At 42.2% G+C, this 12,658-nt stretch overlaps 1 long non-coding RNA gene and 1 pseudogene across 1 annotated transcript; both read right to left on the bottom strand.

Annotated features, from left to right (window-relative positions):
- Positions 1-277: 277 nt before the first annotated feature.
- Positions 278-1,329, bottom strand: LOC110559372 (Parkinson disease protein 7 homolog; annotated as a pseudogene).
- A 367-nt stretch (positions 1,330-1,696) lies between these two features.
- Positions 1,697-5,163, bottom strand: LOC132652430 (uncharacterized). Its single transcript, XR_009589992.1, has 2 exons — positions 5,087-5,163; positions 1,697-2,105 (listed from the first exon to the last, which is right to left on the bottom strand). It is a non-coding gene; the product is annotated as an uncharacterized LOC132652430 (long non-coding RNA).
- Positions 5,164-12,658: the final 7,495 nt, after the last annotated feature.

Raw genomic sequence — 12,658 nt, 5'->3', positions numbered from 1 at the left:
CAGAGCTCTGTGAGTCTGAAGCCAGCCTGCTCTGCAGAGTGAATTCCAGGACCTCCAGGGCTACACAGAGAAGCCCTGTCTTGAAAAACCCAATGAATGAAGAGTGAGGCACCCACAGGAAAGCCGCTGTGAACAACTACAGCGATGGGCGATGGACTCCTATCCACGTGTAAAGCATTACCAATCTTTTTGTTGTTGTTTTGGGAGCTTGGTAAAACGATTCTTCAAGCAAGGTTCAGACCCGGGCTTCAAGGTGAGATTCCCGGTATCGACTACGTCACACAGTAGCCCACTGGCTTCTGGACACACTGGTGGGCTTCCAGTGGCCTGCCTCAACCTTGGGGTCCCGGTCAGCCACACCCTCACCGCTGAGCGCCTCCTCTATGGCAAGTGCAAACTTAAGCTGGTCGCTGGCCCTCGGCTGGGAGGATCAGGCCGTCCCTCTCCTCGCGGCTCCATGGGTAGCTGTAGGGACTATCATTCGTCATTGTCCTTAGCCGTGGGTGTGTTGTAACCTCGCTTTCAAAGTCTATTTCATGAGCCTACCGAGCTGTAGGGTGGGCACAGATGGCGGCTCTGAGGTGCTTCCTGCTCTCCTGCTCCTTCAGGATCGCCTTCACCACAGCCCATTCAGAGCAATTCTGGGCGCCCAGATTTCCTCCTGGAAGAACCACCACATCGTAAGGCCCCTGCTTTCTGGCATCTTCAAGCCTGGCATCGGGACAAATCATTCCATCGTGGCTATGCTGCGCTGGATCTTTCCCAGCTCGACAGCCACAGGAATCACTGGCTCCTCTCCTCTGCACCTTTGGCCAGGATGACCAGAGCTCTATTGGAAGACGTTTCTATTTCTTAAAGAGCACCCGCGTCTCCTCCGCCCAAGCCGAGCCTCAGCCTCGCAGCAGCCCCATACCCGGCCCAGTCACACAGACTCAATGACAGCACGCATGCGCACCCAGCATTACCAATCTGGAAAGAAGTCTATAAGACCAGGTCCTACAAAACAAAAGTATGATGAAAGTTTTGGGTTCTTTGCAAACTCAGTTATGTTATGTAAAAACGTTTTAGTTCTAATCCCAAGCGTGGGTTTTTAGATGGGCTACGGCTTGTCCACCCCTGTTGATTGTCACATGCAGGGTTGACCTTTGCCAGCTGGTAACGGCCTTCCACCTGCGGCAAGAGATCGAGAAAGAGACAACGTGCTGGCGTGTGGCACGTTGCAGTTGGAGAGACCAGAGACCGTGAGTTTGGAGCAGATAGGCAGAGAGAAACGCTTCCTGGCACAGCGGCGGCGTGGAGGAGACCGCTGGCTGTGTCTGCAGTTGACATTAGAGCCCTAAAAGAACCCCTTGACCCTAACCAGCTGGAAGAAGTAAAGGGGTCTGGGCCCCCTCTCCCCACTAACCTTTTCTCTCTCCTACTTAAGGTTGGGGGGAGGGTTGGTAGAAGGGAGACAGAGGCCTAAACACCCCAAATAAAGTAGAGTTTTTAAAAAGACCGCTACAGGTGGCTTTCCGCTACGCAAAAGGTCAGATCAGGGGTCAATAAAACTACAGTAGTTGGGCATCAGTCCCAACCAGCATGCGTGAACCTCTGAGGAAATGGTTTGAGGGCCCTGATATATGTCCGATGGACCTTGAGGTTTTATGAAACACAGCTGGAAAGACCAAATGGAAGAAAAACTCTTGAGTCAGCATTCCTTTCCAAGCTACAGCTTTTATTAACCCATCCATAGTGGCTTCATTTTCAGTTTCTGCATGAAAATAATACTGTAACTAACATCCTTGTAAGTGCATACATTTTGTTTCTTTCAAAGTAAACTGCTAGAGTGGCAATATCAGAGCATAAACACATTTTGAAACATTTAGTAGAAACTGACTCTGCAGAAAGTCAGTTGGTTGTGCCCCGTGAATTTTCATAGTTTGTGCAGGTCCTACTGAGCTGAGGTTCAGTGATGGAACCTCTGAATATGTAGAATGCAGTCGATGGAAGCTGGCTTAGAGCATCCCGAGGCTAAGATGATTTAAACAGCAATGGACGTGGCTGCAGCATTCCAGAGCAAAAGTGATGTCAGTAGCATCAGAGGCTATTGTTAAAGTTTAAACCTGAAAGTATAGGTTAGATTACATTAAATTCCCATTAATTCATCTCTCAGCTGTTATTATTGCTGTTTAAGACAAGCTCTCAAGTAAGGAAGGCTGGCCTCAAGTTTATTGTGTAGCCAAGGATGACCTTGAACTCCTGATCTTCCTGCCTTCATCACCCTACTGGGATTGCAGACGTGTGCCACCATATCTCATTCAAATACTTCATTTTTTCACTTTATTTATTTATTTATTTTGTTTGTTTGTTTGTAGCCCTGGGGATCAGACCCAGGACCTCACAAATGCAAATGTCTTAGTTAGAATTTTATTGCTGTGATGAGACACCATGATCACGGCAACTCTTGTAAAGGAAAACATTTAATTAAGGCTGGCTTATAGTTCAGAGGTTTAGTCCATTACCATCATGGCGGGAAGCATGGTGGCATACAGGCAGACATGGTGCTGGAGAAGGAGCTGAGAGTTCCGCATCTGGACTGACAGGCAGCAGGAAGTGGCTGCCACTCTGGATGTGCCTTGATCAGCTGAGCTCCCAGAGCCCACCCACAGTGACACACTTTCTCCAACAAAGCCACACCTACTCCAGCAAGGCCACACCTCATAATAGTGCCGCTCCCTGTGGATCTATGGAGTCATTTTTATTCAAACTACCACAAGAAAAACACTCCTCCAACTGAGCTCTATCCCCAGCTCTCATTTCTAACTCTTATGAAAGAAAATTTGAAAGAAAGAGGGCTTTTCTTTATTAGGACTGATTTCCTTACAAACACCCCAAATGTTTTTTTTCTGTTTTGTTTTTTCCACAAAAGTAAGCTTGGTATTTTAGGTAGGACTATATATTATTTAAAGCGATCAAGCAAAATGGACATGGTATGCCAAGACATAAAGCACAACATTGTGATAAATTTCTAAGAAAAAAAAAAACGCATTCATAAATGTATAATATAATTGTGTTTTGATAAGTTCCTACTAAAAATTTTACAGACGCAGAAGAAAACACATTACACCAATACATTGACAGGAAATACATACACCAATTTGATCACAGAGTTTACCTTTGGGAAAACTGAGGTATATCAAGCCAGTATGCTAACAGGTTAGTAGTAACTACTATATCATTAATATATAAGAGTTCAAAGGTATTATTAACCACGGGTATTGGGCAATGATGTAAATAACAACAAGTAACAATATCGAAGCATTTAGTTGCTGGTGTGCAGTAGTTCTCATCACTGTCTGTTGGTTAGCAAATCACATGACTATGTTACTCACTCGGACTTAATTGTTTGTAGGTGGTGGCAAGAGCATCAGTAAATCTTAAGGAGCAAATATAAATTATGATGTCAATCTAGCATTGAGACAATATTTACATACTATAATACTTCATAAACAGCTAAATATGTTAAGTTCCATAGTATACACATTTAAAAAAATGTCCAGCCATTTTATGTTTTATGTCTAAGACATATTAGATTTGCATGTTAACAATTATAACATAATAATCTTTTTAGACACCCTATCAATATATTGTTCTTTTATCCTACACCAAAGTTATAAGACTGCACACATTTGTCCAAATGAATAGAATGATAATTCCTAATTGTACTACAATGAAATTAATTTTCTTCCTAGCATATTGGTGTTCAGATAAAGTGAAATGATCTACAGTTGCACAAGATATTTAAGGCCACCCTGCTCTACATAGGGAGCTCCAGGATACCAAGCCAGGATACCAAGATCTTGTTTAAAAAAAAAAGAGATAGAGGGAGACCTAAAACATAGGTATTGACATACTAATGTATATCATTTCATGGACATTCTTGTAGACTTACCCAGCATCTAATGACGTACCTGGCCTGGGGCACATTGCAGTTGTTCAATAGTTGTTGAAATGGGGAACAAATAAATAAACATGTTTCTGGGATGTACCCCAAAGGAATACTTTTTTCTCCTTTCCAGTATATCACTACCGTCCTTGACTTCCCTACTGCCTTCTTCCCAATGGCCCATGTGACCAACCACCTTTTGATAGTTGAAAGAGATTCTGAGATGTATGCCCAGAAAATGCGTTGTGTTTGTTGGGTTCTGAGGCAGTCTCATTATGTAGCATAAGCTAATTCACAGTGATCCTCCTGCCTCAGCCTCCTAAATGTTGGGATTACTCAATGGAAAATCCACCCATGCTTAGCTCCAGGAAAAAAAAAAAAAAATGCTTTCTAGTCACACAAATTAAAGCAGCCAGGGAGAGTGGAAGGCAATCTGCTCTGGTCCCTCATCTGTGTGTTTATGGTGGTACCCCATTGAAACATTCATCCTACACTCTCTGAAGGTCACTTAACTCATACTTTCATAGCTCCTTAACCCCACCCATCTAAGCACCATTCCACCACCATTCAGAAGCAACAGGAAGGATTCAGCAAGGGTAACATAAACCTTTACTCCCAACACTCAGGAGGCAGAGAGAGACAGGTTGATCTCTGTGAGGATAGCCAGGGCTACATAGAGAGACCCTGTCTCAAAAAAAAAAAAAAAAAAAAAAAAAAAACCAGCAAAAGATTCTGTTGATTAAAATAAGGACACAAGAAATTTCTTCTGGATATACACTCCCTAACAGTGGCCGAAGGACACAAAATTATGCCATTCAGCTGAACCTGCATCTTACATTAAGTTCTTGTGTTTTATGGCAGAGTATTCTATATTGGTTTTTCTGTGATTTTGAAATCATAGCCCCTGGGAATGTGAAACACAATTATGTCTCCTAATTTAATTTCTTTGGCAAGTTGATAGAAATAAACCAAAATGTAATTGAGAGCCAATGTTTGCTATTTTAAAAACGTAACATCCAATCAAATCAGGTTTCAAAAGAAATGTCATTCGCCTTCCTTGGATCTCTTAAAATAAACACTAAGATAAATTCTCGGCAAGGCAGTCAACAGAATCAAAGCTGCAGAGAAATTAAATAATCTATGGGAAATACAACATACCAAGCACCTGGAAATAGTCTCCCCTCTCTCCTCTGTGTGAAATTCAATCACATGGCTAGCAAACAAATGGAGCAAGCAGCGGGTGGGGTTTCTTTTCAATTATTCTAAACTGCACTGTCTAAAACAAAAGACCATTTATGCAGTGATCAAATCTAAGACGCAGCATTGTTCTCCCATCAGGAGACTTAGGATTTTAAGAGATGCTTTCTCTTGGAGCCTTACATCACCGAATCCAGTCATTACATCCTTTATAACAATAACAGCAATAAATTCTCCCACCACAAATGCAAACTAAATGATAATCTTGTTTTTAATCACAATCTTTCAAGAAAAGCAAAAGGTTAAGCGTTTAGTGATGCTAAGAAAGAAATACAGTGTGTCTTTCAGAAACATTTTGAGATGGATGCGCCTAGAGTGAAAGTAACACCTGGGTCAGTCCTTGATACATAACAAAACAATAAAAACAGAGCATGTGATTGAGCTGACCGAAACATTGTAGAACAGAAAATTTTAAAACATGGCATGCTATTGCTTTAACTTCACTCCCAATATACTGTCCGGGGTAGGAAAATGACCTGCGACAGGGTGACAATGGTACATGTGTTTGATCCTAGCACTTGGGAGGAAGAGCAGGGCAGATCTTTGTGAGTTTTAGGCCAGCCTGCTCTATAGAGCGAGTTCCAGGACAGCCAAAGGCCATACAGGGAAAGCCTCTCTTTAATGCCTTCCCAAAAGACAAAAAGAAAGAAAAAGAAAATGACCTACAGCTTTCTGGCCATGTGTAGATCGGGGGTGGAGCCGAGCACATGCAAGGCCCCAGATGACAGCCACAGCTCTGCCAAAAGCAAAAAGTGAAGACATACAGATACAAAACTTCTGCAGTATCAAAGCATATGCTTGCCAGATTAATCTTCTGAAATATGAAAGCACATTCACAGGCTGAGGAGATAAAGCACCTGCTTGCCAGCACAGCCTGAGCTCAGTTCCCTGAACCTACTTTACAACGCCAAACATGCCCACGCTTGGAAACCCAGTGCTGGGGAGGCAGAAGTAGGAGGATTTCCCCCTCCCAACATGCCCCTGCCTACACATGCATAGACACATACATACATATGTGTGTGTGTGTGTGTGTGTGTGTATATATATATATATATATAAAGAGAGAGAGAGAGAGAGATTCCCTTTTAAAGAAGCAGAACTTTACATTTAATATATGGTTTATATACAATTAATATTTGGCTCCAAATGAACAACAACAAAAAAACTAACCTGTGTTTCATATTAACACATGTCCAGAAAATGATCCATGACAGGCTGTCTTCATTTAGAAGCATTTTAATGTTTCCATTACTAGAAAATTCTTGTAAAATTTAAGATACTATAGCTTGTCTTTTCCTTTTAAAATTTGTATGATTTTATTTCTTTTGAGTTTGATCTAGCCCAGGCTGGCTTTGAACTTGCAAAGTGGCTAAGGATGACCTTGAGCTCCTGATCTTCTACCTCCTAAGTTCTGGATTTACAGACAGGCACTCCGCTATGCCTGGGGCCTCCATTTCATATTTTGAAGTAGCCTCATGTGTAATGCACACAGCAATTCTATGGAGCCTGTCTATTTTGAGAACTCCAGGTGGACTGGTAAATTGTAACTATCAGAGTAAGAGGTACAAAGTCAGAATCAAAACCATGCACATCACTACTGAGATAGACTCTGAGTCTACAGCTGAGTTCATAAAAATCAAAACCCCAAAAAAAACTCAAGGCAACTAACAGAAGTAAAACCCCTAGGTCTTGTGGCTACAGAGGAGAATATTATCAAGTTATCTCAGGGGCACCTCTCTTAACCTTATTCCTCTGCAGCTCTCGCTCTCTCTCTCTCTCTCTCTCTCTCTCTCTCTCTCTCTCTCTCTCTGTGTGTGTGTGTGTGTGTGTGTGTATTGTTAGAGATGAAACCCAGGCTGTTTGCATCTGCAGCTCTCTCTCTCTCATTCTGTGTGTGTGTGTGTGTGTGTGTGTGTGTGTGTTGTTGCAAAGCTCATGCTCTACCATTGAGCCTAACCCTGTCCTTTTCTGTAAGCTCTCTGATCTCCAGGCCCAGCATCAGTTCTGAACCTACTGAACCAACTTATATATTATTTGTTTCTCTTTTCAGTCCGCAACACTGAGAGAGCCAGTGCACCCAGACCATCTGGGTCACTACATCATGGATGGCTTAACCGCCCACGAACTTGAGAAGGCAGCTGAGCTGGGAACAGGAATCTATGAATCTGTGGTGAGTGGTTTGGTATAATATGTCCAGGAGGAATGAGAAAGTTCCATGGCTCTGTCCATTTGAGGCTCTATATCTGCCACCGTGCTGTAAAGAAGAATAACAGTAGCTGCTAGTTTGTCGTGGGTATTTTCTGTGTCAGACAATAATTTAAAAGCTTTCTATTTGTCTTTTACTGCAGCACCCCAAGATATACAGTATTATTATCCCCACTTTACAAATTAGAAAACAAAAGCCAGTGGTGGCAGCACACGCCTTTAATCCCAGAACTCAGGGAGGCAGAGGCAGGTGAGTTCAATGCCAGCCTGGTCTATGAAGTGAGTCCAGGACAGCCAAGGCTACACAGAGAAACTCAGTCTCAGAAAACAAAACAAGAAGGAAGGAAGGAAGGAAGGAAGGAAGGAAGGAAGGAAGGAAGGAAGGAAGGGAAAGAAAGAAAGAAAGAAAGAAAGAAAGAAAGAAAGAAAGAAAGAAAGAAAGAAAGAAAAACAACCATAAAATAGGAAGCAAATTGAGGGGAAAATAATTAGCCAAAAGGCACCATAGTTAATTCATGGTGAGGCTGGATTTCAAATTCAACCCTTTGTTCTGAACTTTTACTGACTCTCTCAGAGGCTCAAAAATTTTTTTTTCCAGTGGTTTATTTCACCCATTAATATCCTTATATTAAAATGTTACATTTTGTGTAACAATAATAATTTTTATTTTATGAGTTTTATGTCTTAAATGAAACTTGGGGTATTTAATCAGACCCCACATTCTACTACCAAGGAATTTATAATCCAGGTTCAACTAAGCCATAAGTAAAGCTTTGATGGCTTCTTATTTCCTTTAAAAACTAATACATGGGCCAAATTAAATGGCTCAGGGAGAACACTTTTTGCCATATAAGCGTAATGGCTTGAGTTCATACCTCCAGCTCCCACATAACGCCAGGCACGGTCACAGGCATCTGTAACTCCAGTGTGTGTGTATTGAAGCAGAGGGCAGAGGCAGGGGGAACAGGAAGAATGGACGAGACACCACATAGAGAGGACAGACAGAGATGGAGACTAGAGATGGGTGAATCCAGGGCTCACTGGCCAGCCATTCTAGCCAATCAGTGAAGTCCAAGTTCCATGAGAGAGCTTGTCTCAGAAAGTAAAGTGGAGAACGGCTAATGAAGAGGCCTAATGCTGACCCCCCTCCCCCACTCACTCACAAGAATATAAACACAAATACATTAAAAGGCCTGTGGTTCTGTTACATGTGTCACACAAGACAGACATATGCTGTTGGTGTTAATTACAGCTTGAAATAAAACAATGAACCAAAGAGATCATATCAACGCATGCAGGGTTATGGCATGAAGTATTAGGTGCTGTCAAACCTCACTTACTAATTTTGTTGCCGGACTAAGCTAAAGGGAAGTGGCTGCTCAGGCACCAGCTGTGACTCTTTCCCTGGCTAAATTTATTTTTCCCTCAAGCCTAGTCACAGTCTTTCTCAAAGTAAATGAAAATAAAAGTATTGTCTAAAACAGCAAAAGCTATTTAAAAATCAAGATTATAGAATAAGATCGTTGGCTAAAAATAATTTTGAAAGAAAGTTCAGCTTGCTGCTTTCCATGCTGCTCTATTTTTATCTTCGGTCTGATCACATTTTTCCACGACCAGTTTATTGATCATTTGAAAAGTTTATTTAAAAAAAACCCTAATTTCCACTGTAAAGTGACATGATGAAACTTTTCTCAGAAGACAATGTTCAGCTCCATTACTAATAAAAGGAATATAGATTAAAATATAGATTTAAATGAATTGTTTAACAACAACGACTCCTACCTGTTCTCAACTCAGGATCTGTCAAGTTGCCAGAAAACAGCTTCTGTGGTGCCTTGACACAAAAAGATTCTTAGGCAGTCTTTCTGGGTGTCTTTTAGTAGTGTTGCTTGATTTGTTCATTTATTGATACAGCAACTCCAGTTTTAGGACTGTCACCTATAGCAACAGCATGGTGTGCAAAGATATACCCATAAAGATACTGGTAACAGCATTGTGTGTCATGAGTGGAAGGAAGGGGAGAGGAAAAGAACAGGTGAAATCAAATCCCCATCAATGGTAAACTGATGGTGTGTGTGTGTGTGTGTTTGAGCACGCTCAGAAACAGTATTATGTTTCAATTGAAAGTTATGTTGTGAACACATGATGGCATAGACCTATGATATCAGCACTTGAGAGGCTGAGACAGGAGAGTTTGAGGCTATCATAGTCTAACCAGAAATTTCCAGGTCAGCCAAGGCTACAGAGTAAGATCATACCTCAAAACAAGAAAGAAGAAAGAAGGGAAGCAGGGGCAGGTGGATCTCGGAGTTTGAGGCCAGCCTGGTCTGCAGAGCAAGTTCCAGGACAGCCAGTGTTACACAGAGAAACGCTGTCTAGAAAAAAACAAAAAGAACAAAACAAAACAAAACAAAAAAAAACAAAAAAAAAGAAAGAAAGGAAAAAGGATAGTTGTAAATAAACATTGAGGTAGAAATCGTTCCCACTAGGTTTTAAAAGCAAAAAATAAAACTGTTTTTATTCACATGAATAGGCAAAAGCAATCTGTAATGATACAAATGAAAACAGTGGCTGTTTAAGAGGACAGAGAAACTAGGTAGAGATTGTTTAGAAAATGTTAAGGGAACTTTCTGGAATGGTATTAATGTCCAAGCTTGACGTATGAAGATAGATGGTATACTTGGAATTTTGGTTTGGTTCCGATGTTTGTTTGTTTGTTTTGAGACTGTCTCCCCATTTAGCCTAGCCTAACCTAGAGCTCAGGAACCTCCTGCTTCAGCACCCAAGTGATGAGATTACAGATTCACCACCATACCCACTTCTAAAAACTCATTACTGGCTGGGAGCGTAGCTCAGTGGCAGAGTGCTTGTCTACTACACAGAAGGCTGTCATTTGAGGAAGAGGGGTGCAGGGAGAGAGGGAATATTTAGGGGTATTGTCTTGGTTATTGTTAATTGTCAACTTGACAGAATCTAGAATCATAGGAGAGATATCCAAGGATTATCTCAATAGCCTTGAAGGAGAAAGACCAGCTCACTTTGGGTGGTGCCATTCCCTGGCTGGGCTCCTGGGAGTTGAGCAGCTAGCTGCATGAACTTGTTCTTTGCTTCTTGGCTATGGATGCTGTGTGACCAGCTGTTTTAAAAGCCTGCTGCCTTGATTTCCCCACCATGACAGACTGTATCTTTAAATGTGATCCAAAATAAATCCATTCTCACTTAAGTTGCATAAGTGTCTTACCACAGCTACAACAAAAGTGTTGCAGTATGGAAGGGTGTTTTTCCTCCCATCTTCATAGCTCCCTGGAAATAATGACTCATGACACTCATAATATTTTTACAAATACCTAGGCTATATTGCTAGGCTCTCCTCTGACTACCTCATAACTTAAAATAACCCATTATTCTAATTTACATTCTGCCAAGTGGCTGGTTACCTGAGCTCAGACACTATGCGTCCGTCCTCTTCACATCTTGCCAGCAAAAACTGCTTTCCTGTCTTTATTCCAAAATCCTCTCTGCCTACTGGATATCCCACCTCTTATTTCTTGCCTAAGCTATAGGCCATCAGATTTATTATTGACAGGTGGTACGTCCATACAAAGCCCAAGATATTCCTCTTACAGAAAAGGGTCAGGAGAAGGCTCAGTGGTTCAGAGCATTGGCTGCTCTTCTAGAGGACCCAGGTTCAATTCTCAACACCCACATAGCAGCACTATGTGGGACTAGATGCCCTCTTTTGTTCTGTAGGCACCACATGCACACATGGTACACATACATGCATTCAGGCAAAGCACTTGACACATAAAATAAAATATTAATTTTAAAAATAAAAGAGAAGCTAAAACAATTAGCTACACATCCTCAAGTAAGAAACAAAATCTCTACATGTACACAATCTCAATATTATCTTACTTTTTTCTCCTAAGTTTCTTCAACAAGCATGACAGCAATTAAAGTAAACATAAATATACAAAGACATTCGACTGTGCTTCAAAGAGCCTTGCTTGTCCTCCAGCTAGAGATCCCTTACCAGCTCAAAGGACAGTGTGCAGTTATCCTGGAGCTTCCCCACGGCTCCATGGCAGGGTACCAATGATCCCACATCTTGAGAAGGTCCCTGGAGAAGGTCACTGGCCATTTGTTCTATGCTTTGAGATAGCTCTAAGTGCCAACATTAAACAGAGAATTGGATCATTTTGAAGCAAACTAGAAGTAGGTTTTATTTCTACGTTCCAAACTCCCTCTTGGGTCCATAGAAAAAGGGTTCTCCAAACAAAGCAATTTGGATCCCTCATGACCAGAGAAGCAGCTATTCTTTGCACATGTCCTGAAAAGCTTCTAAGAATGCTTTTTTCCTGTAGTTTTGTAATCCTCCGAACAGCCCAACCTAAGCTTCACCCTCTATAGCAGGCCTGTCACAGATAAGTCAGCTGGTCTTCATGTGACTAGGACACCTTCTGTGCCAGGTCTAGTCACAGCCCAAGCTGGGCACCAGCCACGCGTGCTGGTGGCTGTTCACATTTGCACGTGGTCCACAAACCTCTGCACAGGCTATTGGGTAGTTCACAACACCAACATAACTGCCCATTAACGATGACAGTGCCAACAATCGTGAGACGGCTAAATAGAGGCAAAGAAGGTATGCCACCAGAAGATGACACCCCTGCAAGATGGATACAAATGGAGAACTAAGGCAGGACCAAGCGACTGTTGGGATACAGCCAGAGAAGCTAGTAAACACACCCAGTGCTAAGAGAAGCTCTCTATCCAACATCTTGCCTTGGAGCTGGATGAGGAGTGAAACCACATGTCCTTGGGGTCTGGGTATCTAGCCCACTAGACCCACTTGGCAAAACTGCCCCGCAGGGCCATTATAGCCGCATGACTTAAATTGAACACAGCGTCCCATCATCACTCCATCCTTTCCCTCCTTCAGCAAAGCCTAATCTTGTAAATGACCAGACAGACCCCCTTGCCAGGGCTGGAGTTCTTTAGAAAACTCTTCATCTTCTGCATCCATCAGTTTCCAGGTACTGTAGATTCTAGGTATCTGTTGGGCATGGTGCCACATGCCTGTAGTCTCAGCACTTGGAAATCTGAGGAAGGACCATGAGTTCAAAGCCAGCCTGGGCTACATAATGAGACCCAGGGCCTCAGGGCGAGTACACGTACCAGCAGGGAAGGGTTCGCAGTCGGGGAGTTCAACATGCCCAAGCAGGTGTGTTATGTACATTAGAAGCTTGGCTTGCCTGAAAGAATCTACTT

Source organism: Meriones unguiculatus, chromosome 2 (assembly GCF_030254825.1).
Source record: "Meriones unguiculatus strain TT.TT164.6M chromosome 2, Bangor_MerUng_6.1, whole genome shotgun sequence".
NCBI classification, from domain to species: domain Eukaryota; kingdom Metazoa; phylum Chordata; class Mammalia; order Rodentia; family Muridae; genus Meriones; species Meriones unguiculatus.
This window is presented reverse-complemented; position numbering and strand designations above follow the sequence as displayed.